General features: G+C 35.9%; 1 protein-coding gene and 1 pseudogene across 2 annotated transcripts in view; one reads left to right on the forward strand and one right to left on the reverse strand.

Moving 5' to 3' along the window:
- The window catches only part of CDH7 (cadherin 7), a 190,175-nt gene extending 167,795 nt beyond the window's left edge, over window positions 1–22,380 (reverse strand). For both annotated transcript variants that reach the window (XM_060121157.1, XM_060121156.1), the window contains exon 1: window positions 22,196–22,380. The gene's annotated coding sequence lies outside the window, so the exon portion shown is untranslated. The remainder of the gene's footprint in view (window positions 1–22,195) is intronic.
- On the forward strand, window positions 18,078–19,385 carry LOC132532366 (large ribosomal subunit protein uL4-like; annotated as a pseudogene).
- Window positions 22,381–22,816: the final 436 nt, after the last annotated feature.

Consider the following 22,816-nt stretch of genomic DNA (forward strand, 5'->3'; position numbering starts at 1 on the left):
AGTAAGTTCTTTATTATTTGATGCTGACACTTTTGCAACATTTTCACTGTTCACTAAATCCTTGCCTTTCCAGAAGATATAAGATATATTTAACTCTTTGAGAGTGAGGTGGTCAGACAGTACCCGAACACCTTGAAAAACAGCAAGAAAATGGTAAAAACACTTTCTCCCATTCTCTGTTCTGAAACTTCTTTCAAGCCTGCATGTCTCCTTGATGCCAAAATTCTTTTGTGAATCCCTCACTGAATCCATATTATCTCAATCAGCACCCTGAATCAGATACTGCTTAGAATATTCCGGGAAGGTTGTAAAGACAATTCGGTCCAAAACGTTTCTATAGTCATATATTAGGAGGCAAAAATCTCACTTCCTTATCACCTCCATAAATCAGTAACTCCTCCCTAAATCAATAAATTCTTGAGGAGTTGCCTATTATCAAAGAGTGCTGCCTGTAAGATTTTTCCTTCTTGCGTTATACATTTCTCCAGTGTTAAATAACCTCCTTTCTCACTTACGCTTTATGATTTGAATACTATATAACAGGCAGTACACTCTCAACGTTATTTTAAGGGCCCTGGAGTTTGGGGAGTGATACACCAACAAAGATTTTACTTCTATCTTTACAATTTCTACTCTAGAATACGGTGAGCCTATCTTTGGGCCTTGAAGGAGCCAGTACTTTTAGTCATCTTCTGATATGTTCAGAAAAGTCATTTATTTCCAAAGAGCCCTGTCTTATCAAATGAGAATATTTGCTTTGCAATGTAGCTAATATGTTACCAGGAAAGCATGGTGTAGCCTTATATTCTACGTAAGCTGTTTCATCTGCGACCTTCAAATTACAGTCATGAACTACTCTAAAATCTCCCAAACTATCACAAAGTTGCTTTGAAACTCAGTCCTTCAATAATCTCTTTGTTTTATCTTTTTTTTTCACTTCTTCAAAGACTCTACAACATTTTCTGCTATATCAAGATTCTAAATGGCAAACACCCTGCCTATGGCTTTTTAATCTTCTGCAACAATGTTTATCTAGTATTTCAAATATATTACACAGTGCTCAAGTATACTAGTGAGAACATCCAGAAGGAACAAAATTCTCATAAACCGTATGCACGGCACAGCTTATGATTTTTAGGCATATACTTCTCTCAATAAGCTTCCATACCAAATTTTCTTCTATTGAATGAGTTTTTCTAGGCTTCTCTGGCTCATCTACTTTCTTCCCAGGATTTTACACTTTACATAAGATTTTCTTTTTTTTTTTTAACTTAAAAATGAGGAGCCTGCGACTTCCCTGGTGGTCCAGTGGGTAAGACTCTGCGCTCCCAACTCAGGGAACCCAGGTTCAATCCCTGGTCAGGGAACTAGATCCCGTATGCATGCTGCGAATAAGAGTCCGCATGCCACAACTAAAGATCCCGCATGCTGCAACGAGGATTCTGTGTGCTGCAATTAAGACCTGGCAGAGCGAAAATAATAAATAAATAAACAAATAAACGAATAAATATTAAAAGAAGAGGAAGCTATAAGAATGATAATGCACAACCACAAATAGAAGACGCAATCCCATCAGAAGTACAGCTGAGATATGACGGTAGCTCACCATGCAGCCTCTCATTTAGACTCACACAACTTAAATGTTTGTTCTTGCAAGAACGTCTGCTATTTGTTATAGCAGATATCAAGTTTTGGGAAAATTTCACAAGTTGTTATGGCAACTGGAAGAGTTAAGATAGTAAGGGATTCCTATATATTTTATTTCAGAGGTTTCTAAGTGAATTCTGAAACAAAGGTGAAAGGCATTTTGGATGAAGTTAATTTGACCTTCCCCAAATTCAAACAACTATTTGCAGCCCATATCCATATAAGAAGGAAAAATAAAACCCAAATGGTCTATTTTCAGTTCAGCCACTGAGAAGCTTGTCAGCAACTGGCTGGTGAATAACTAGATGACCTGGATGATCTCTTCCAATCCTAAGAATTTTCAATACACTGACCTTTGATAATCCATATAATCTGATATCTTTCAAGTGTAAGGATGGATTAGACTATAAAAAGCTCTGACATTTTTCCATTTACTTCTTTAGTAGCCAAGACAGCATAAAAAAGCATGCTGTCATATATTAACCCCAATGTCTTACCCTCCCCAAATTAGGAAAATAATATAGAAATAAAATTTAGGTTTATTCAATAAAAATTTTGCCCACATCTGCCATTCATGTTCTTGCAAATAGAATACATATTATTTAAGATGACTTATTTATGGTAACTGCTCATTTTGCCATGATTATATTTGCTTATTTAATTTGTAACATACTTATATCTTCTTTTTTGCACAGACTATAAACTCTTAGAAATGATGAATTATATAAAATTCTCATTTCTATCTTTTAAGGCACCTATTCCATTACTGAACAGGAAGTCAACCTTAACAGTCCTTGGTTTCTTTGTTTGAAAAAAAACATGTTTTTTTGGACTGCATGATCTCTAATTCTCCATAAATCTAAAATTCAATGATTCCATCAATTATTTTAATCAATTTATTACTTTGTATGATTTTGAAAAGTTTTATAAGATAAAAGTTTTGAATCATGTATTATAGAAAGTAATAAAATAAATTTATACTAAGGCTGATCATTTGCCTTATTTCTCAATGACAAAGGTAAACTACTGTTTTATATTCTTTTAACATTTGTTAGAGATGGTCTACATAAATCTGTTAAAGTGATTCACTCTTAGTAATTAAAATATGCCATAGCATCTTGTCTTCTATCCAGAGAAAGGATAATTATTTAAAGGTATTAGGTATTTTTTAATGTTTTTAGTACTTTATAAACAACATGCTATCATGCTGATCATTTAATAACTGATGACAAAGAATATCATTGAAAAATCTTCGTAATTCAGCTCATATTATTTCTATCCAAACCAATTCTCTGTAGGAAATAATGCCAAACAACAACACTATAAAATATGATGGGATTCTTTTCAAGCAAGCCTACTCAGGAATGATATTTTAGGTTTTTGTTTTTTTTTTCTTGCAATTGAATATAGCAGAAATTGATTGAATTTTTCTCAGTGCCTGTAGTGCAGCAGCTCAGCAATAAGTTGCCAAAGGTCTGCAGTGGCTCTTAAGAAGGCATTTTATTTAACAACAAATGTGTAAACTTGATGTTATTCTATGCATTTCCTGCGGCTTTAAACCATGCCAATAGAGAAAATTGGAAGAGAGGGAAGTTATTAAGAAAAGTAAAACTATATGATGTTCTTGTGAGTTAATTATTATGATCTTTTAACCAGTGAGGCTTTTTCATCCTCAAACTATCCAAATAATTGGTCTTAATCTCTACGTTACACTTTTCATACATGTTATTATGCATTATGCCATTCTGCATGATTTAAGGGAAAGAATATATGAATTAAATTCTGTCTCCCCTCCCAAATTCATATGTTGAAGTATTAACCCTCAGTATCTCAGAATGTGAACTTTTTTAGACATAGGGTCTTTAAAGAGGTAATTAAGTTAAAATGAAGTCATTAGGGTGGTTTCTAATCCAATATGATTGGTATCCTTATAAGAAAAGGAAATTTGGACACATACAGGTCTAGATGGAAGACGATGTAAAGACATAGGGAGAATACAGCCATCTGCAAGCCAAGGAGAGGGCCTGGAACAGGTCCTTCCCTTCAGCCCTCAGAAGGAACCAGCCCTGCTGATAACTTTGATCTTGGACTTCTAGCCTCCAGCATTATGAGAAAATCAATTTCTGCTGTTTGAGCCACTCAGTTTCTCGTACTGTGTTACAGCAGCCCTAGCAAATTAATAGAGAAAGTAAAGCAATATTTGTATGATTAAAAAGGTTTTTAGGAACATCCAATAATGGATGAATGACAGAAATCCAGGTGGGACAACCTATCTCTAAAACATAACTGGATATAAAGTGTTGCAAGAAGGATCTCTGGGGTCAAAGTTGAACACCATTCATACAGAGAAACTGTAAGTGAGCAAACAAATAGAACACAAAAAGAATGACATGGCTAAAATAGGGGAGCAAAAATAAAGATAGGACGTAAGTGATTACATTTATTAAGCAAGAGGAGATTATGAAATTGAACTTAAAATAAACAGAAGTTTTACAAGTTCAAATGGGAATATGATTGTACGTGGTTGTAAACATAGCAGGAATGAGGTTGTAGGCATGGCAGTGCAGAGTCCTGTGGGGAGTAATGAGCTGGAAATTTTAGAGAAGAGAAACATTGCAGAAGTTGGTAGAAGGTAGAAAAGTCTGGAGATTTAGAAAAGTGCCGAATCATTTATACTTAATTTTGAAAGCAACAGGAAGAACCCAACAATTTGGACCAAATGTTGACCTTTCTAGACCTGACTCTAAGGAAGATAATTCCACTGGCACTTTAGATAGAGCTGGTGTGAAGGGAGTACAGATTGAAAATGAGTCCCAGGATTCCTGTCTTTGCAAATACTGAACTATGAAAACTTGCCAGTGGGAGAATTTTTCATTTCACTTGCCTTTTTTTCTTAAAATTTGTTGAATGTCAAACATAACGAATACGCCTTAATTTTTTCATGTGTTCATTAGTGTCTTGGACCTCTAGCTAAGGGGGTACATTACATTACTACTGTGTTCCATTTCATTTAGCCTTGTATGGCATTTGGATTCTTTGGATGGAAACTGATGAACATAAAGAGATTGAGGAAGACAGGATGATGGTCTGGATTAGAGTAGTGGTTTTTAGTGCACATGCGAATCTCCTGGAAAGTTTGCCAAGAAGAAATAAAAGGAAAAAGAAAGAAAGAAGAAGCAGATTGTGGACCGGGCTCCCAGAGTTTCTGATTTAGTTGCTTTAGGACAGGGATGTTGAGAACTTGCAGGTAATGCAGATGCTGGTAGTTCCAGGCAACTGAGTTGGAGAATACTGAGTTGGAGAAACAGAACTAAGAATGGAAAGCAAAGTGGGTGGGAAAGAGCACTTTCTAAGTAATCAGATTGCTTCAGTTTTGTTCGTTTGTTTGTATAATGGAGTGTACTGTAGGGTTTAATGGAATCTTCACTCACTATTGGTTCAGGAATATCGTCATTTTCTTCCTGCTTTTCTTGCTAGTGATTCTATATCCTTTCATCTTTCTATCTTCCCTTTATTTTCTCCTTCCTCTTCCTCATGGAAGCTCTTACTTCCATGCTTCTTTCATTTTACCTTCTTTTTCTAGATTTGTAATATTCAAAAGGAAGTCTCAAAAAATAATGTCTGTAAAATAAGAAATTCTATGTAAACTCACTTTTCTTACCCTGTGTTTTGGGAAAGAAATGTACTGTTATTCATATCTAATTTGAAATTATTAATAATTGTATTAGTAAGCATGGATCAACTTCCTTTTTGATGATTACTTTTATTAGCTTAAAAGATGCATACATCTAGATGTGTTTTTAAGAAATTGATATGTAATTAGAAACACTTTATTTCAATCAAGGAAAATTATGCCATCATGTATCAGAATAATAATGCAGATTAAATAACATATTTAACAGTGATTATTATGTACTACTGTGCCTTGTGGATACCTAGTTTGTACTTTTATGAACATACAAGAACATTAGCAGATAGTTCGGTGGTCTAGTAATGTGCATGGTATTCGATTCATGGGATTTTTTTTTTAAGGAAAACATTGCAATATTCAGTAGGGGTTTAAAGTAGTATAAATAGCTCTGTACTTCTGGTAAACTTCTGTCCTAAATCACAGAAAAATAAAGTAACATTGTAGATGCTGTCTATTTCATTAATGTTTAAAGTACTCTAATATTTTATAATTTTTCTCTACAATTCAAGATGACCTCTCTTCCAAAAAGTAAGTATTATCTGAAGTTCTGGCAGCATTTGGTGTTGTCAAAATACTTTTGTCATTCTCTTGCTTGTTATATATTACTACCTGACCAACCAATAATAACATTCTGCGAAACAGTGAGTCCCTTGTAATTCAGTTAAGTTCAATTAGTCATAACATCCCGTATGTTCTTGTAACAGGCAACTAGAAATAGAATCTACAGAAAACTCTATAATTCATGTTTCTTCTGAAAAGAAATTCAAGGCAGCAAGAAATTATAGTCACAAGTATTAAATGCTTAATTCTCAGGCTATGTCTGTCTGTGATATTTATACCTAAGCGCACTAAAATATTTATCAGTTTGAATTACCTGCATTGTCCGACATTAAACAGTGAGAAAGCTTACTTTATTTTTCTTGTATATATGTCATTATTAATTGAAGACTTGAGTGGGGACATGAGGAGTAGCCAGCTTTCCGTTATTATCTCTAAAACCCAACAAAAAGCCTTAATTGGTAGTTGTGAAAAGATGTCTGATTAAATTGGGAACACCAGTAGCGAACTATTGGCTAACTGGATACATCAGTGTTGAAGCATTTTTCACAAAGGTTGTCTCTATTTCTTTATGGTTGATTTGGGGTTATTCAAATTCAACACATAAAATAACAACTGCAGTTTTGCTATTGATAGTATTTCAAATCAATTCTATTTGATCTACTAATCAATTAATATCGTTGTCTAATATGGAAAAGATCCATGCTGAGATTTAACAGAAACTTATAATTAAGACCTTTAGTAAAGTGTAATTGTGAACAAAAAATCTAACACCGTGGAGTCATTTGGAAGATTCAGTAATAACTCACGCCAAATTAAAGTTGGGGCCTTTTAGATGCAACTATTAGCTTCTGGAAAACAAATGGAGGAGAAATAGTTAAGTGTGACCTTTGCCTAAATCAATTCAAACTCATAAGGAAAACCTGGAGATGGTACTGGGGCTTGTCTTGCTCAGAGAACTCCAGTTAATAAACTACTTTCTATGAATTTTATTGTTCTTGCAGTTAAGGACCAGTACAAAGAGAATAGCAAATATTTCTAAATTATAGAGCCAGTATATCAAGATTCTAGGATATGTATCTTTTAATATGATCTCACCAAACTTTTTTCATCAGCCTTTTAGCAAGCTGTTTCATGGGGAATAACATTCTTTACTTAAAACTATTTGTGTTTGAATATCAATCACATCATTATCACCCATAAAGAGAAATGTGAAGACATTGCTTTTAAGCATCCTGCTATGCTGATGAGACAGAAACAGAAGCATGTAACTCACCAGAATGTAAGAGTAATTTCTCAAATTTGGTAGGATATTTGCACTTTGTGGTAGACGGAATAATGCCCCTTGAAAGATGTCCACATTCTATAATCCCCAGATCCTGTATTATGTTACCTTAAATGGGATTTTAGTTTCCTAGGGCTTCCATAAACAATTATCACAAACTGGGGGACTGTGAACAACAGAAATTTGTTCTCTTACAGGTACGGGGGTCAGAGTCTGGAATCAAGGTGTTAGTGGGGTTGAATCCTTCTGGAGTCAGAGGGAGAGTCCTTCCCCATCCCCTCCCACTCTCTGTGTCTAATACGTTTCTGTTATTTGTAAGGATACTCCTCATTGGAAGCAGAGCCCACCCTAATCCACAATGATCTCATTTTGGGATCTTTAATTACACCTACAAAGATCCTCATTCCAAATAAAGTCACGTTCTGAAGTTCCAGGTAGACAAATCTTTTGGAGGCTACTGTTCAACCCACTGCACATGGCAAAAGAGACGTTGCAGCCATGATTAAGTCTCTTGAGCTGGGTAGATTATCCTGGATTATCTGGATGGGCCCAATGTAATCACAAAGACCCTTTTAGGGAAATGGGTAAGGCAGGAAAGGAGACGTGGCAATGGAAGCAAAAGACAGAAAGGAGAGAGAGATTTGAAGATTTATACTGCTGGCTTTGAAGATGGAGCAATGGGCTAGGAGCCAAGGAATGCAGATGGCCTCTAGAAACCGGAAAACACAAGGAAACAGTTTCTCCTGCAGCCTCCAAAAGGAACACTGACCTACTGACATCTTGAATTGAGAACTTTTGAACTGCAGAACCCTAAAATAATGAATCTAAGCCTTAAAGTTTGTGATAATTTGTTACAGCAGCAATAGGAAACAAATAACACCCTGTCTCTCAAATTCATATAATCAAGAAATACTTACACTCTACCTTCCTGTAGGAATTTTTATAAATTGTTAAGATTCAGATTTCTAAGCCACATGGATGATATACTTGCAAATGATTACAAATCAGTTTGCTATTGAATTCCAAAATCATCTTTATAAGAATTTATTAGTAATGGAATTTTTTTCTAAATTCATCTTTGTCGTCGACACAAAATACAGGATTATGAAAAATCTTGAATGCTCTCTAAGTATAATTTTCACGTGAAGAAATAAACCTGTTTGTATTTTATACTTATTAAAGATACACCTGACAAATTCTTGTTGTCTGTGGATACCAATAACATGTTTCATCAAATTAGGGAGCCTACATAATACTAATAGTTCTATTTAACTCCATGTTGCTCTCTAATGTAATGGTGTTTCACAATTAGAAAAAAAATCCATTATACGTCCACATCTGACAGGTTTTTACTCCACAAAAATTTCAATTTATTTGAGCACTAACATTGTAGCTGGCAACAATTTTGGAAAGTTTAGTGCTAATGCAAAAAAAGAAAATACCCTTGCAAAATTTACCACAATTGTTTACTTTCTGAAAATGAGCACTAAAACATTTGCATAACATCTGCACTGCTTGGAGGGTTGAAACACTAAAGCAATTAGCTCTGTGTTCTATAATGCATGTTGCAACTCAAGCAACGTTGAAGTTGAGCTAACTTAATATTTAGTTAGAAAAGAAAGGCACTATATTTGCCCTTTACTATTAGTTCTTCTTTTAAACTGCCCGATCATGGTTAATGTGTTAAGAATCTTGTTTTCAAGATAATTCCAGGATACATCATTTTAAGAAAAAAATCTCTAAGGGACCTTCATTTAGTCTTTCTAATATGTGTGTGTGTTTACATCTATTTTATATACTTGAGTAGTACAAATTTTACACAGCAGTTATAGTGTAGTCTATAAAGCTGCATGTTTCCTATAAGAAATTATAAGGAATAATTTATAATAGCAATATGCCAGAATAACTATGTTATTCAAGATTAGATGCACTGACCAATACTTTTCAAATTTTAGATAAATATCAGTACCTACAATTTTATTTTTAGGAAAATATGCTATAACTAAGTAATCATGTTGTATTTTGTTTTTGAATAGTCATAAGATTTGACAATAGACTCCTGATTTGCAAATACATTTAAATTGGCAATTTAAAATTTATTATTAAGTCACATTAAATTCTGCATTAAAATCACAATGATTATATGTTCTATAGCTTAAATCTAGACACATCATCAATATGTAGCTACGTACATTCCACAGGCAAACTTTAGTAATAAAAAATAAATGAGTGTTAAAAAAGGTCTGCTGTATTGGAAAGACACGAGTCATCTCACAGCTGAACAGGGCAACATTCAAACAATTCTGTAAAACACCTACAAAGGCTAACTAAATATTACTTTGATAAAAGATATTTTAATGCATGGCTATGCCTGCCAGAAAGGAAGGGAAGTGACAGGTATCAGCAATGCAGAGGTCAGTGAGAGCAAGAATGGTGGGTTCTCAAGTTGATGAGAGAGGCAGGTAATCCTGTTTTGGTGGAGAAGGGCAGGTAATGCAGAAGTGATTAGTGGGTTTTAAAACCCAAGCAGGGAAAAAGAAAAGGATGAGGTCTCTAGCTTGCGAGATGGGGAGTTAAAATTGAAACCTCTGCAAAAAGCTGGGTTCCTGAAAGGGCTATAAACCCTACATAGAAAAGACTCACACATCTGTCTACCAGGGGCAAAGTAAGAAAGCTTGACTAAGCCATGTGTCAATGTTCAAAAGCAGTAAGATACAGTAACCTTCCCTCAAGACACTGATAAGCACAGTCCTGGCTCTGTCAGGTTTGAAGTTTGAATTTTCACTCCCTACATGGGCTTGTGGAGGAGGAAACCCAACATCCATAGGTTGGGCCACATTGTGTGTCTGATTGTCAAGTGCTTCCTCTGTATCCAGGGACCTTTGGAGGGCATCCACACTGGACACACGTAACAGCACGTTTCTGAGTGCGTCTACATTCCTCTTTCCCCAAATCCCTTGTTATTGGAACCTAATCTTGCTCCAAGTGGCTGAACATCCAGCATTTCACGCTCAGGTCATCTCCCTTTCCAGGCAAAGTGAGTAACTAAACGTGCTAATCAAGGCTGATACTGAGCGGGGGAATCATTCTGTTACTGTCATCTTGAAGCTGGTACCGGCTATGAGACACAGTTTTCTCTAAACCAGGTTCACATATTCCCCACTTCAGTAAACAGGTCACAGGGAAGTCCCCTGGAGATTCCAAGATTGATTGTAGAAGCAGTTGTCATCCAGCATTGTGGCAGAAGGAGGCAAGCTGAGATTTCTACTACAACTTTGTTTAGCTTTAAGACTGACTTATCATTGATGCCGTTTAGACCGTTTCTAAAGGACCATGGAGTGCTTCTCAGCACAGGCAAATCTGTATCTAAGTAGAGAAAATGAGAAGCAGGTGATGCTGAGCAGGTTTGCTTGTAAAGACACCTAGGGTTTTATGATTTGGCATTTAATCACCTGGGTGACTCAGTAGAAAAGCAAGAACGTTTCTCAAAAGTACAGTTCTTTGGAGAAGAAGGTATGGCTTTGTGCCAAAACCCTACATGCAGTTGATAGGGTTCAGATATAAGTGCCTGACCAAATGTGCATACAATACCCTGTCCATGGACACACACAGCAACCAATCCTATCGACTCAATGATAAGGCCCAAATGTTAAAGCTGCTGACATTCCAGTATGGATCAGATGGGAACTTTTGCTTTTTTCTTGTTCTGTGTTCAAATTAAAGCACGGCATTTTATTCTACACTTAAATATCATGTGTAATATCCTTAATTTTAGGGTTTGTTTCTTCTAAAATCCAAAAAGGTCTAACAAGAGGTGTGTGCCTTTTAAAGTGGTAGTGGCACATAGCACATCTTTCTCTATGATGTAAAAATAATATCCAGATTATTCCAGACTATTGCAGCCCTCTTCTTTGCACAGAAACTATATTTTCATGAAATGAAAATATAGGCCCAATATTTTCATGGGATTCATTTGTCTCCTCTAATCCTATGATATTTTCTGTTCTCTAGGATCTAGCAATAAATAGAATGATTTGGCTTCATGTTATTTTAGTGATGGGAACAATTCCATTTCTTTTGGACTAAACTATGGACAGAGTCATAGATCGATGCAAGCCTGTGACAGCACAGTGAATGGAGGTGTACTGCTGGGCTTGCCAGGTATAAGCCTCAAACAACTTCTAGTGTGTTTTCAATACTTGTCAAGAGGGGCAAACAAACATTCACCAAGTCACTGGCTGTATACCAGATGCCAAAGCCTGTTTATTTGCTTTGGTGAAAACAGATGGCATCTAGAGCAAAAGCTTCAGCAGGAGTCACCAGTGAATTAAGCTTAGAAAATCCACTGTTGTTTTCTCTCATTCCTCCATCTTCTGCACTTGCAAATACTGACAATTAAATGGAAATGTGGTAAAAACTGTGACTCTGAATTATTTTAATCCTTATGGTAATAATGAGATCTCTACATAGCCGAGATATGGGAGAAACGTAACTGCCCATCAACAGATGAATGGATAAAGAAGATGTGGTATATATATACGATGGAATACTATTCAGCCATAAAAAAGAAAGAAATTTTGCCATTTGCAACAACATGGATGGACCTGAAGGGTATTATGCTTAATGAAATACATCAGATAGAGAAAGACAAATACTGTATCTTTTCATTTATATGTGGAATCTAAAAAATAAAACAAATGAACAAATATAACAGGAGGAAACAGACTCACAGATACAGAAAACAAACTAGTGGTACCAGAGTGGTCAAGTCTGGTGGGGAGTGGCAAGATACGGGAAGTGGATTAAGAGGTACAAACTACTAGGTATAAAATAAATAAGATACAAGGATGTAATGTACAGCACAGGAAATACTGCCAATATTTTATAATAACTTTATATTGAGTATAATCTTTAAAAAAATATCAAATCACAGTGTTGTATACCTGAAGGTAATATAATAAGTCAACTATACTTTAATTTAAAAAAAATTCAGGGGAATAGTTTTCCAAAGGTGATGCTATAGCTTATGCAAACTGAGTCAGAATTTAATAAAAAACTAGAATATATTTATAACCATTGGAAAAATTGGGTAAGTGAGATAAATCACTTAAATTCTACTGACAAGCCAAACACGTGGTTTGGACCTTAAAATAACATATAATCATCTTGCAAGCATTTATCCAATGATTATGAATACACACACACACAAATACACACAAGTATCTGCAACTTGCCTTATGAATCTTGTATAACTTTTATACCAAAGACAGTAGGAAAAAGAAAAATTATATTCCAAAGTCAAGAAAAATGTAAGTATAAAAACTGTAAATATTAGAATATTAACAAATATAAGCCAGCAAATCATGTTTGTAAAACCTAATCATATAGGATTTATCCCAGTTAAAATATGTAAAAATTATTTGACATTAGGAAATATATATTTTGCTACATTAACAGAATATTATCTTAATCAATGCAAAAATGCATTTAATAAAACTGGACTCTATCCATGATAAATACTCGTAGAAGTATGGAATAGAAAGAAACATCTTTAACCTGATTTAAAAAATCTGTAGTAAAAATTCTATAATTAAAATACCTATAGTAAACATCGTATTTCACACTGAAATATTAGAAGCACAGCAGCCACTGAACCAAGTTTCTGCCTCACTTCGGAACTCAAGCTTGCCCTGATACACGAACATTCACCATAGTGATAATCCCCACGTTATGTTACTTTAGAACTTGAGGAAATTTAGAGTATGTGTATTTCAGCCTCTTTATTTTACTGTGAGGAAACAGGTCTGAGTGGGCTTAAGTGACTTGTCTAAATGTATTCAACTAGTGATGAGTGGAACCTTGACTAGAAGCCAGTGTTCTGTGAAATGAAAAAAAAGCCAGCTAAAAACATGCTGGTTTGGGTCAGCGCACACACACACATACACACACAAACAACACACACACACCAATTATAATCAATCTTGTTTATTAATTGTTCACTATTTATTTAATGAGTATTAAGCCCAGAATTAACCTTAGTCACTTTTGTCTCAAAATAATAAAAGAGAGATGGAAATGTATTAAAAAAAAGAGAATTTAATAATAAAATGATATAACACCAAACTATGCTAGTAAATGTAATTTATTATATGGGAAAAATGTAAAAAAAAAAAAGAAAAATCACCTTTGTTACAGTTCTATATAAAATTTGGGTGGTCTAAAAGGTTATCAGTTTTGCTGACATAAAGCTGAGAAAAATAAAGTGCAAATTTCCTGGAAATCAGAAACTCAAAATATTTCATCGGAAGCCATTTACTACTTTAACCACTTGGCAGAAATGAATACATTACACGCTCAAAACAGCTTGAAGAACGAATAAAAATAAGTTTGAGGTATATCTTTTGTAAGTTATCTCTAAATGAAGGCTGTTGTTTTTCTATTTTCTCAGTTGATTCCGCTGTCTTGCTGGAATGAATATCTAGGGTTGGGAGATTACACAATTTGTTTAAGATGCTAGAAACCTGAAAATTTATGTGAAATCTCCTGAATTGTAGTACACTGAGCAGGTCAAATAAAATCCATCCTCAGGCCTACTATCATACAATTTGTAACCTCTCCTTTAGACTATGAGAGTATTAAATTAGTACTCGTGACTTAATGAGCTTCTTATTTATATACTGTATCCTTTGCAAAAATCATACTGAGAACCTGCCTCATTTCTCCTTTCCCTTTATTTTATTTATTTTTTATTCATTCATTTATTTTGGTTTCAAGAGAGGCAACCTACAAATCATGGTTCTTATTAAAGTTTTTTGAGAAATATTGAGATAGACCAAAAGACAAGGGATTGATGTATGTGTAAATGGTACAGAAATGGGAGAGAGAGGAAAACTAAATAATTGACGCAAAGCAAAATTGCACTGAACACTTGTTAAAAGTGTCAAGGAAGACTGTATTCAAGACTATTGTAATAAGGTCAAGTCTCCTGCTCAAGACTTGTGTAGTAGAAGAGAGACAACTCAATCGGCTGGAGAGGAGGAAGGGCTTTTAATTGCCGGAGTTAGTTTATGGAAAAGCACTAGAGGACCTCAGCGGGGGGTTTGGTCAACGTGAGTAGGTCACCTTTGCTTGTTAATTGTCACGTATTAACAAACTTGGGCTGCTGCCCCCCAAAGGAGACTGGGAAGGAGGCGTATTATCTTAGATGACTACATTTCAAAGGGGTAACTCCCAGGTCTTTGAGCAAAATGTTTCTGGGTTGGAGAAGATTTCCATCTCAAAGGGGCAGAGGAAGAATTTACAATCACAAGTGTTCTAAAGGAAATTTTCTAAGGGAGGTCAGGGGCCTATCCTCAGGAAGAAACCTGTCTGAAAGTTAGTTAAGATAAAGGAACCGTTAAGCCCATCTTGATCACTGATAACCACGATGGAAGTGGAGATTATGATTGTCTTTGTGGAGTATATTAGGTGCTTTAAATTTCCAAGGCAACTAATTTGAACAATAGGGAGATATGAATGGATGAGAACATGTTCTGGTTTACTGAAAAAGAGCCTGACTAATTTCACCAATTAATACACCAGACTAATTCTTGTTTGTGGGATCTTTGCTAGGGAAGAAAGGTCTTAAAATGCAAGCTGAGGGTTAGGGTAGGGACTAGGGGGCCAACAGAGGAAAAGGAAGAAACAGATATTTTTTAGTTTAATTTGTACTTACACTAGTAGTGAGACTCACTTGGCTTCTAATCAGAGAATGTTTCAGATATATATACATAAATATTTATTTTATGTATTTCTTTCTTTATTTTTTACTTGAGAGTTAATCATTTAACTAGGTTGAAGGTTTTCCACAGAAAGTTTCAACTGACTCCACTGAAACTATATTAGGCCCCATCCTCCCAGGGGGCACAGCATGAAATGCGATACAGATCCAGTCCTCCACATGGTTTTTAACATTAGATGAGATACCATAAAAAACTGACCCCTATTTTCTAGGTTTTGTACTTATTAAACCCAAAAAGCCATAGCTCAATAAAATGATACAACTCTTATTCACCTTGATTACCCAAGTACAGGTTTTCCCGCTATCCTAAAGTAGAGCATTTCTATGAAGCCTTCTAGAAGCCAAAATGGCATAAAGCAAAGAAGCAATTACCTAAGGACATATCTCGCTAGGAGGCACAAAATAAATCAAGATACAGCACAGATGCTCACAGATGCAGTTCGAAGCTATGGTGGTTCGATGCTAAGATGCTAAGTGTAGTTCCCTGGGAAGGAGATTGCAGGTGCCACTCTCACGGTTTGGGGTGCATGCTGCCTGTACATCAGCTGCTACAAGACGAACCCTGAATGCTAGTTTCACTTTTCACCATGTTTTGTAAAAACAAAAATCCTCTTCGGATTTCTTTTGATTATCAAAGACAGGTACTAATGTACTAATGTAGGTCTTTTGTGAAAGTGAAGTGGTGTATAGCGAACTTTTGAAAAGCAGAGAATACCCATACATAAATTCCTCCCATGAGTGTTGGGGACTTTTTTGTAACAGCATTAACTTTTTACAACACCAGGGAATTATGCATTGCACAGCACAAATGATGTATTAAACCCTGGTGGATTAGGAGCACTGATGCACTTTTAAAAAGTGCCATATTGTTCTACTGGATAAACTGGGCATTGGGAGGATGGAGATGTAAAATTCAGCACTGATTTCAGCTTCTATGTACAACTGGACAACCAGAAGAATATATTTTCAAAATTCAAATGGAACTTACTGTGGCATGCCAAATCATTTTAGTAACTGTATTTACTTTGTATAGTATGCTGCCACATCTTTTGAATAGTGGTCCTTTTCTAAAATTCACAAGGTCTTGGGTAAATTATTGCTTTTAAGCAATTTAACTTTTTTCTTTTAGCTACTGCTAAATATGCAATAAAAACTGCATATAGCTTCATTTGATATAGAATAGAATTTTACTGTCATAAAAAATACAAAGGATTTAGTGACTATAGCTTTTAAAAGAACCTCAATAAAATATCTTTTTTTCTCAGTGTATATTTCAATGAAACCACTAAAATTGGACTCAAAAGACTAGCCCTCGGGCTTCCCTGGTGGCGCAGTTGTTGAGAGTCCGCCTGCCGATGCAGGGGACACAGATTCGTGCCCCGGTCCGGGAAGATCCCACATGCCGAGGAGCGGCTGGGCCCGTGAGCCATGGCCGCTGAGCCTGCGCGTCCGGAGCCCGTGCTCTGCAACGGGAGAGGCCACAGTAGTGAGAGGCCCGCGTACCGAAAAAAAAAAAAAAAAAAAAAAAGACTAGCCCTTACTGCTTCTAATTAATCTTAAAAGAATAAGTTATAAATTTGTAATGTAACGTGATGAAAACACATGAGACATTCATACTTTAGCATATTTGAATCTGAAGAAGTCTTGAAAATTGCTAGTATCACTCCCCTTAGAAATAAATGGATGTGATTTGTATTTCCCTGATGGTTAATGATGTTGAGCATCTTTTCGTGTACCTGTTAGCCATCTGTATGTCTTCTTTGGGTGGGAAAAATATCTATTTAGATCTTCTGCCAATTTTTATTTGAATTGTTTGTGATTGTTTTGCTATTGAGTTGTATGAGTTCTTTATGTATTTTGGATATTAGCCCCTCCTTATCAGATATATGATTTGAAAATATTTTCTCCCATTCAGTAGGTTGCCTTTGCATTTTGTTAATGGTTTCCTTTGCTGTGCAGAGGAAATGAAAGTGGTTTGATGTCATCCCACTTGTCGATTTTTGCCTATGTTACTTCTGTTTTTGATGTTGGATTTAAAAAATTATTGCCAAGACCTATGTCAGGAGCTGACCATCTATATTTTCATCCAGGAGTTTTATGGTTTCAGGTCTTATGTGAGGTGCCACCTCACACCTATTAGAATGGCTATTATCAAAAAGAAATAACAAGTGTTGGAGAGGATGTGGAGAAAAGGGAGCCCTTGTGCACTGTTGGTGGGAATGTAAATTGCTGCAGCCACTATGGAAAATAGTATGGAGGTTCCTCAGAAAATTAAAAATAGAACTACCATATGATCCAGGTATTCCACTTCTTTGTATTTATCTGAAGGAAGCTTGCAAAGATATATGCACCTCCACATCCATTGCAGCATTATTTATAATGGTCAACACATGGAAACAATGGAATATTATTCAGCCATAGAAAAGAATAAAATCTTGTCATTTATGACAACATGGGTGGACTAAAGGGCATTATCCTAAGTGAAATGTCAGACAAAGACAAATACCACAAGATCTCTCACATATGAGAAATCCAAATCTAAAACAAACAAAAAAACCAAAAAAAAAAAAAAAAAACAAATCATGTAGGACTGTAGTATCTGCTACTGAGAAAAAAATCTGTGTATAGGTGGACCCCCACAGGTCAAAATTGTGTTGTTCAAGGGCCGACTGTAATCTCATAATCTAAATGTTAATAGTGTTATCCAAAAAGATCTACTTATCAAAATTATATTGATATTTTTATTATAAAACTAATATTTATTCTTAAGCAAAAGTTCATCAGTATTTTTCATTGGGTTAGAATGATTGCTAATTTCAGATTATAACTGCTCATTTTTGTTCAGTAATATACAACCCAAATGCTGCATAGAAAATTGTAAGGATAAACAGAGTAATAAGCAATATTAAAAATAATATCAAAGAATATTAAGATAAAGACATTTTTAAAAATCAGCCTAAATTATGATTTACAGGCACATTAGATTATATTTTTAAAATTGGTTTAAAAAATTATGGAGACATAATGTAAAGCATGGTGACTATAATTAATAACACCAAATTGCATATTTGGAAGTTGTTAGAAGAGTAGATTTTGCTTTTCCTGTGGGAGCTGCCAGGTTGAGGGGAGCGTGGCCTTCTCCTCTCCCGCCATGGTGTGTGCTCGTCCACTGATATCAGTGTACTCTGAAAAGGGGGAGTCAGCTGGCAAAAATGTCACTTTGCCTGCTGTGTTCAAGGCTCCCATTCGACCAGATATTGTGAACTTTGTTCACACCAACTTGCACAAAAACAACAGACAGCCCTATGCTGTTAGTGAATTAGCAGGTTATCAAACCAGTGCTGAGTCTTGGGGTACTGGCAGGCCTGTGGCTCGAATTCCCAGGGTTTGAGGTGGCGGCACTCACTGTTCTGGCCAGGGTGCTTTGGGAAATATGTGTCGTGGGGGCCACATATTTGCGCCAACCAAGACCTGGCGACATTGGCACCGCAGACTGAATACAATGCAGAAGCGGCATGTCATCTGCTATATGTTGGCTGCCTCAGCTTTACCAGCGCTGGCCATGTCTAAAGGTCATCATATAGAGGAAGTTCCTGAACTTCCTTTGGTAGTTGAAGATAAAGTTGAAGGCTACAAGAAGACCAAGGAGGCTGTTTTGCTTCAGAAGAACCTCAAGGCCAGGAATGATATCAGAAAAGGTCTACGGCTCGCAGCGAATGAGAGCTGGCAAAGGCAAAGTGAGAAACCGTCGCCGTATCCAGCACAGGGGACCCTGCATCGTCTATAATGAGGACAACGGTATCATCAAGGCCTTCAGAAACATCCCTGGAACTACTCTGCTTAATATTAGCAAACTGAACATTTTGAACCTTGCTCCTGGTGGGCATGTGGGACGTTTCTGCATTTGGACTGAAAGTGCTTTTCCGCAAGTTAGAGGAGCTGCATGGCACTTGGCGTAAAGCTGTTCCCCTCAAGAGTAACTACAACCTCCCCATGCACAAGATGCTCAATACAGACCTTAGCAGAATCTTGAAAAGCCCAGAGATCCAAAGAGCCCTGCGAGCACCACGCAAGAAGATTCATTGCAGAGTCCTGAAGAAGAATCCACTGAAAAACCTGAGAATCATGTTGAAGCTAAACCCATATGCAAAGACCATGCACCGGAACACCATTCTTCGCCAGGCCAAGAACCACAAAATCCAGATGGATAGGGCAGCAGCAGCACTAGAAGCCAAATCAGATGAGAAGGGGATTCCAGGCAAGGAGCCTGTGGTGGGAAGGAAGGGAAAGGAGGCTGTTTGCGTTAAGAAGCTGAAGAAGCGAAAGAAGGCTTTGGTGGGAAAAAAGTCCCCAAGAAACAAGCAGCTGAAAAGAAGCCTGCAGAAAAGAAACCCACCACAGAGGAAAAGAAGGCTGCGGCATAAACTTAAATTTGCTTCTTCGGTAAAGGTCAAATCATTTTGGACAGCTAATTTTGAATAAAGACCTGATCAAAGAGAAGTGAGAAACATGAAAAAAAAAAAAAAAGAGTAGGCCTTAAAAGTTCTCACACCAGAAAAACAAATATTGTAACTATGTATGATGACACATGTCAACTAGACATTGTGGTGATCATTTCACCATGTATACAAATAGCAAATCATTATTTGTACACCTGGAACTAATATAATGTTATAGGTCAATTATACCTCAATTAAAAAAAGTGAAAAAAATTGGTTTAAAAATTAAAGAAAAAACTAACACAAAGCTGAAGTTATTTTAGATGATGTGTTTGTTAAATTTTTAACTGAAAACTTTAAATACATCTTAATTTCAATGTGTTCGTTAAATACTGAATCCTGACAGGTACTATTTTACTGTAAATATTTTTCCTTGGCCAAATATGTGTTTACCAGCTTGTACATCAGGCTCAATTCTATAATAGAGTCTCTTTTCAGATTAAAGAATGCAATGAGCTTTCTTAAGAGACTCAGCTTCTACAGCCTTGCGGGTTTCACAGTTATAAACAGCTAGTGGTAGAGGGCACTGCTGTTTTAAATAATAGTGTTGTGGGTCACATTTTCAATTCTTTTGTTAGTTTGTTTTCTGACCAACAGCCTCACTTCTAAGTGGCCTGATCTAATTTCTTCCAGATTATAAAAATCAATACAGGTTAACATGACTGATGCAAGAAACCAGCATGAAAAAAACTGAAGTTACCATATAAGTCTATCAACTGAGATTTACTTACAAATGTGCTGCCCTAATTCAATGCAGAAGGACTCGACGGATAAGACAGAGCAACACACTCTGCCACTGGATATTAAGTAATCGAGTAAAATGTTATTTCATTAGTCCTTTTACCTATTACTTAATTATGAAAAAAGGTGACTTTTAAATTGTAAAAATTGGAAAATTATACATGATTTGTTAATTTAGCTTAACTTTTTTTTAACATCTTTATTGGAGTATAATTGCTTTACAATGGTGTGTTAGTTTCTGCTGTATAACAAAGTGAATCAGCTATACATACACCTGTATCCCCATATCTCCTCCCTTTTGCATCTCCCTTAACTTTTGATCATCCCTTTATTTAAATCTACAAAATTAACTCCCCTTTCATATCATTCCCACCTTTGGATGATCAATATCATAATTTATGTTGTGGAGATAGTAAAACAACTTTTCTCTCTCATTACCTTATATTCTTTTTATTATTTACATTGTATTTTTAAATTTTTTTCTCCCAGCTTTATTGAGGCTTAATACTTTATATTACCTGATTACCAGGCTTATTCAGGCCGGTTACGTGGAAGGATTTCGCCTAATCCCAAAGAACAAGGGTGAGGAGTAAGAGAAAATATTATGCACAGACATGTATGCAGAGCTCTTCCTGGAAGCAGAAGGGACTCATGCCTCCCCAGGGAAGTAGGGGAAATACCATCATTCAGCACGTGAACATCAAGACACACACAAAGCAGGTGTTGCGCGGAGCAAATGGAGCGACTTGAGGGATGGACCGCGATAAGGCTGCAGAAACTGAAGAGCACGCCACCCATTTTCCAAAAGACATTTTCAAACTTCTTAATACATTTTTGCCTTAATCACCTTTAACTTCACAGTAAAATACCCTTGGAAAACATATCATTCATCTTTACATGTATTTATAGCTCAAATACGTATTCAGAATTTTCCATTAAGAATAATATAGTATTCTTACTTTGCCTGAATTCACACAGGAGTAATTCTCTACAGAACTACACTTCATTTACTTTTTAAGTGTGTAACTCTGGAAATGATTTGAATATAATGAAAATGCTATTAAATATACTTTTGTTGAACAGAGTAATAAACCTCACTCACTTTAATAATCAGAATGTAACCCAGTCATTCATCTTCTTGGAGAACACTGCATGTCTGCTATAAAAGGTAACGGAGCTCTGAGTATGCCATTTCTCCTATTTTAATGTCAAACCAAAGCCAGGAAAGAATTATAAGGTATGACACATACATTGTTTGCTAAAATCAAACTCATAGCACTATATTTATGCCCTGGGTGCAAAAACCCTAAATGGATAGAAGGATAAGAGTGGCTTTATTTTACAACTTTACTGGTAAGAATTGCATAAAAGATATGTAAAAATGGTGGAAATTCTAAGACATCTTGGGGAATTATAAAGAAAAGTACATAAAATTATAGTGTGAGGAAGTTTGAGGAACACGTTTTGTGCTACTGAACGCTGGTAGGACTCTGATTGAAGGGTGGAACTCATTCAGGCCTCCTCAATTACAAAGTAATAGTTACTTTTCTCTTCCTTTTGTTTAAAGCTCCCATATGAATACGCTTGGGGGAAAGCATTATTCCTTTTAGAATACTACTGAGATTTGAAGATTCAATGGTTCAAAGAATGTGGGGTTTAATGCAAAAAAAAAAAAAGTATCTTTTAAAAAAGAACATGACTTGTCTATTCCACAGTCTAATCTTAATCTCTCCCCAGATAAAGCATATTCCTGTGTAATATTCTCTTAATATGAATACCATCATCTAGAAACATTCTCCATTGGAGTTAAGACTTCCTTAGCATCACATGGACTGATTGCTTTCATTTCAAAAATAATATAGTTAATTGCATTCTTATTTTAAAAAAAAAACCCTAAGTTTCTAAAACAACCTGGTTGCATTCATGTTAGGTACTCCAGTGACCCTTAGTTATTACAAACATATTACGAATTATATGTAATTAGCTGCACTTACCTTCTGCACTGCTGCCCAGACCAGAAACTGCAGGATCAGCTTTGATTCCACTCAGTCTCAAACCCGCACGATTCTCTGTCTTAATTTGCATTCAGAACACCACTGCATTTGACCTGGATTGTTTGGGAGGATCCATGACTTTAAGCTCTTTATACAGGTCATGCTCGAGGCACAAGACCACAAGACATGGTTTGAATTAAGACCAGGTTTGGGTTTGCTGAACACTGTAAGGCAGTGGCTTTCAACCTTGCCAAAACATTGGAAGCACCTGGGGAACCGTAAAAAACATGTTGATGCCTGCAGAGATGATGATTTAATTGGTCAGAGAGCATTGCAAAAGTTCCCCAGGTGATTCTACTGTAGAGTCAGGTTTGGGAACTACTTCTCTTAGCTGAGCATTGTCTTGCAGAGAGGAATGTAAGCACGACTGGATTTTGAGAAGGTATGTGGATGAGAGAGGAGAGAATCTGAAATTTTTGAGAGGCAAAGTTGTGATGATTAGTACAGGAAGATGAAATTTTTAGGGAAAATTAAAACAGATGTTGGAAAGGATCATCAGGCAGTTGCGCTGTACTGATGTGTCATATGGTGCTCTCTTCTATGTTCTCATACTCAGTAAAT

This window comes from Lagenorhynchus albirostris, chromosome 14 (genome assembly GCF_949774975.1).
Source record: "Lagenorhynchus albirostris chromosome 14, mLagAlb1.1, whole genome shotgun sequence".
NCBI lineage: Eukaryota > Metazoa > Chordata > Mammalia > Artiodactyla > Delphinidae > Lagenorhynchus > Lagenorhynchus albirostris.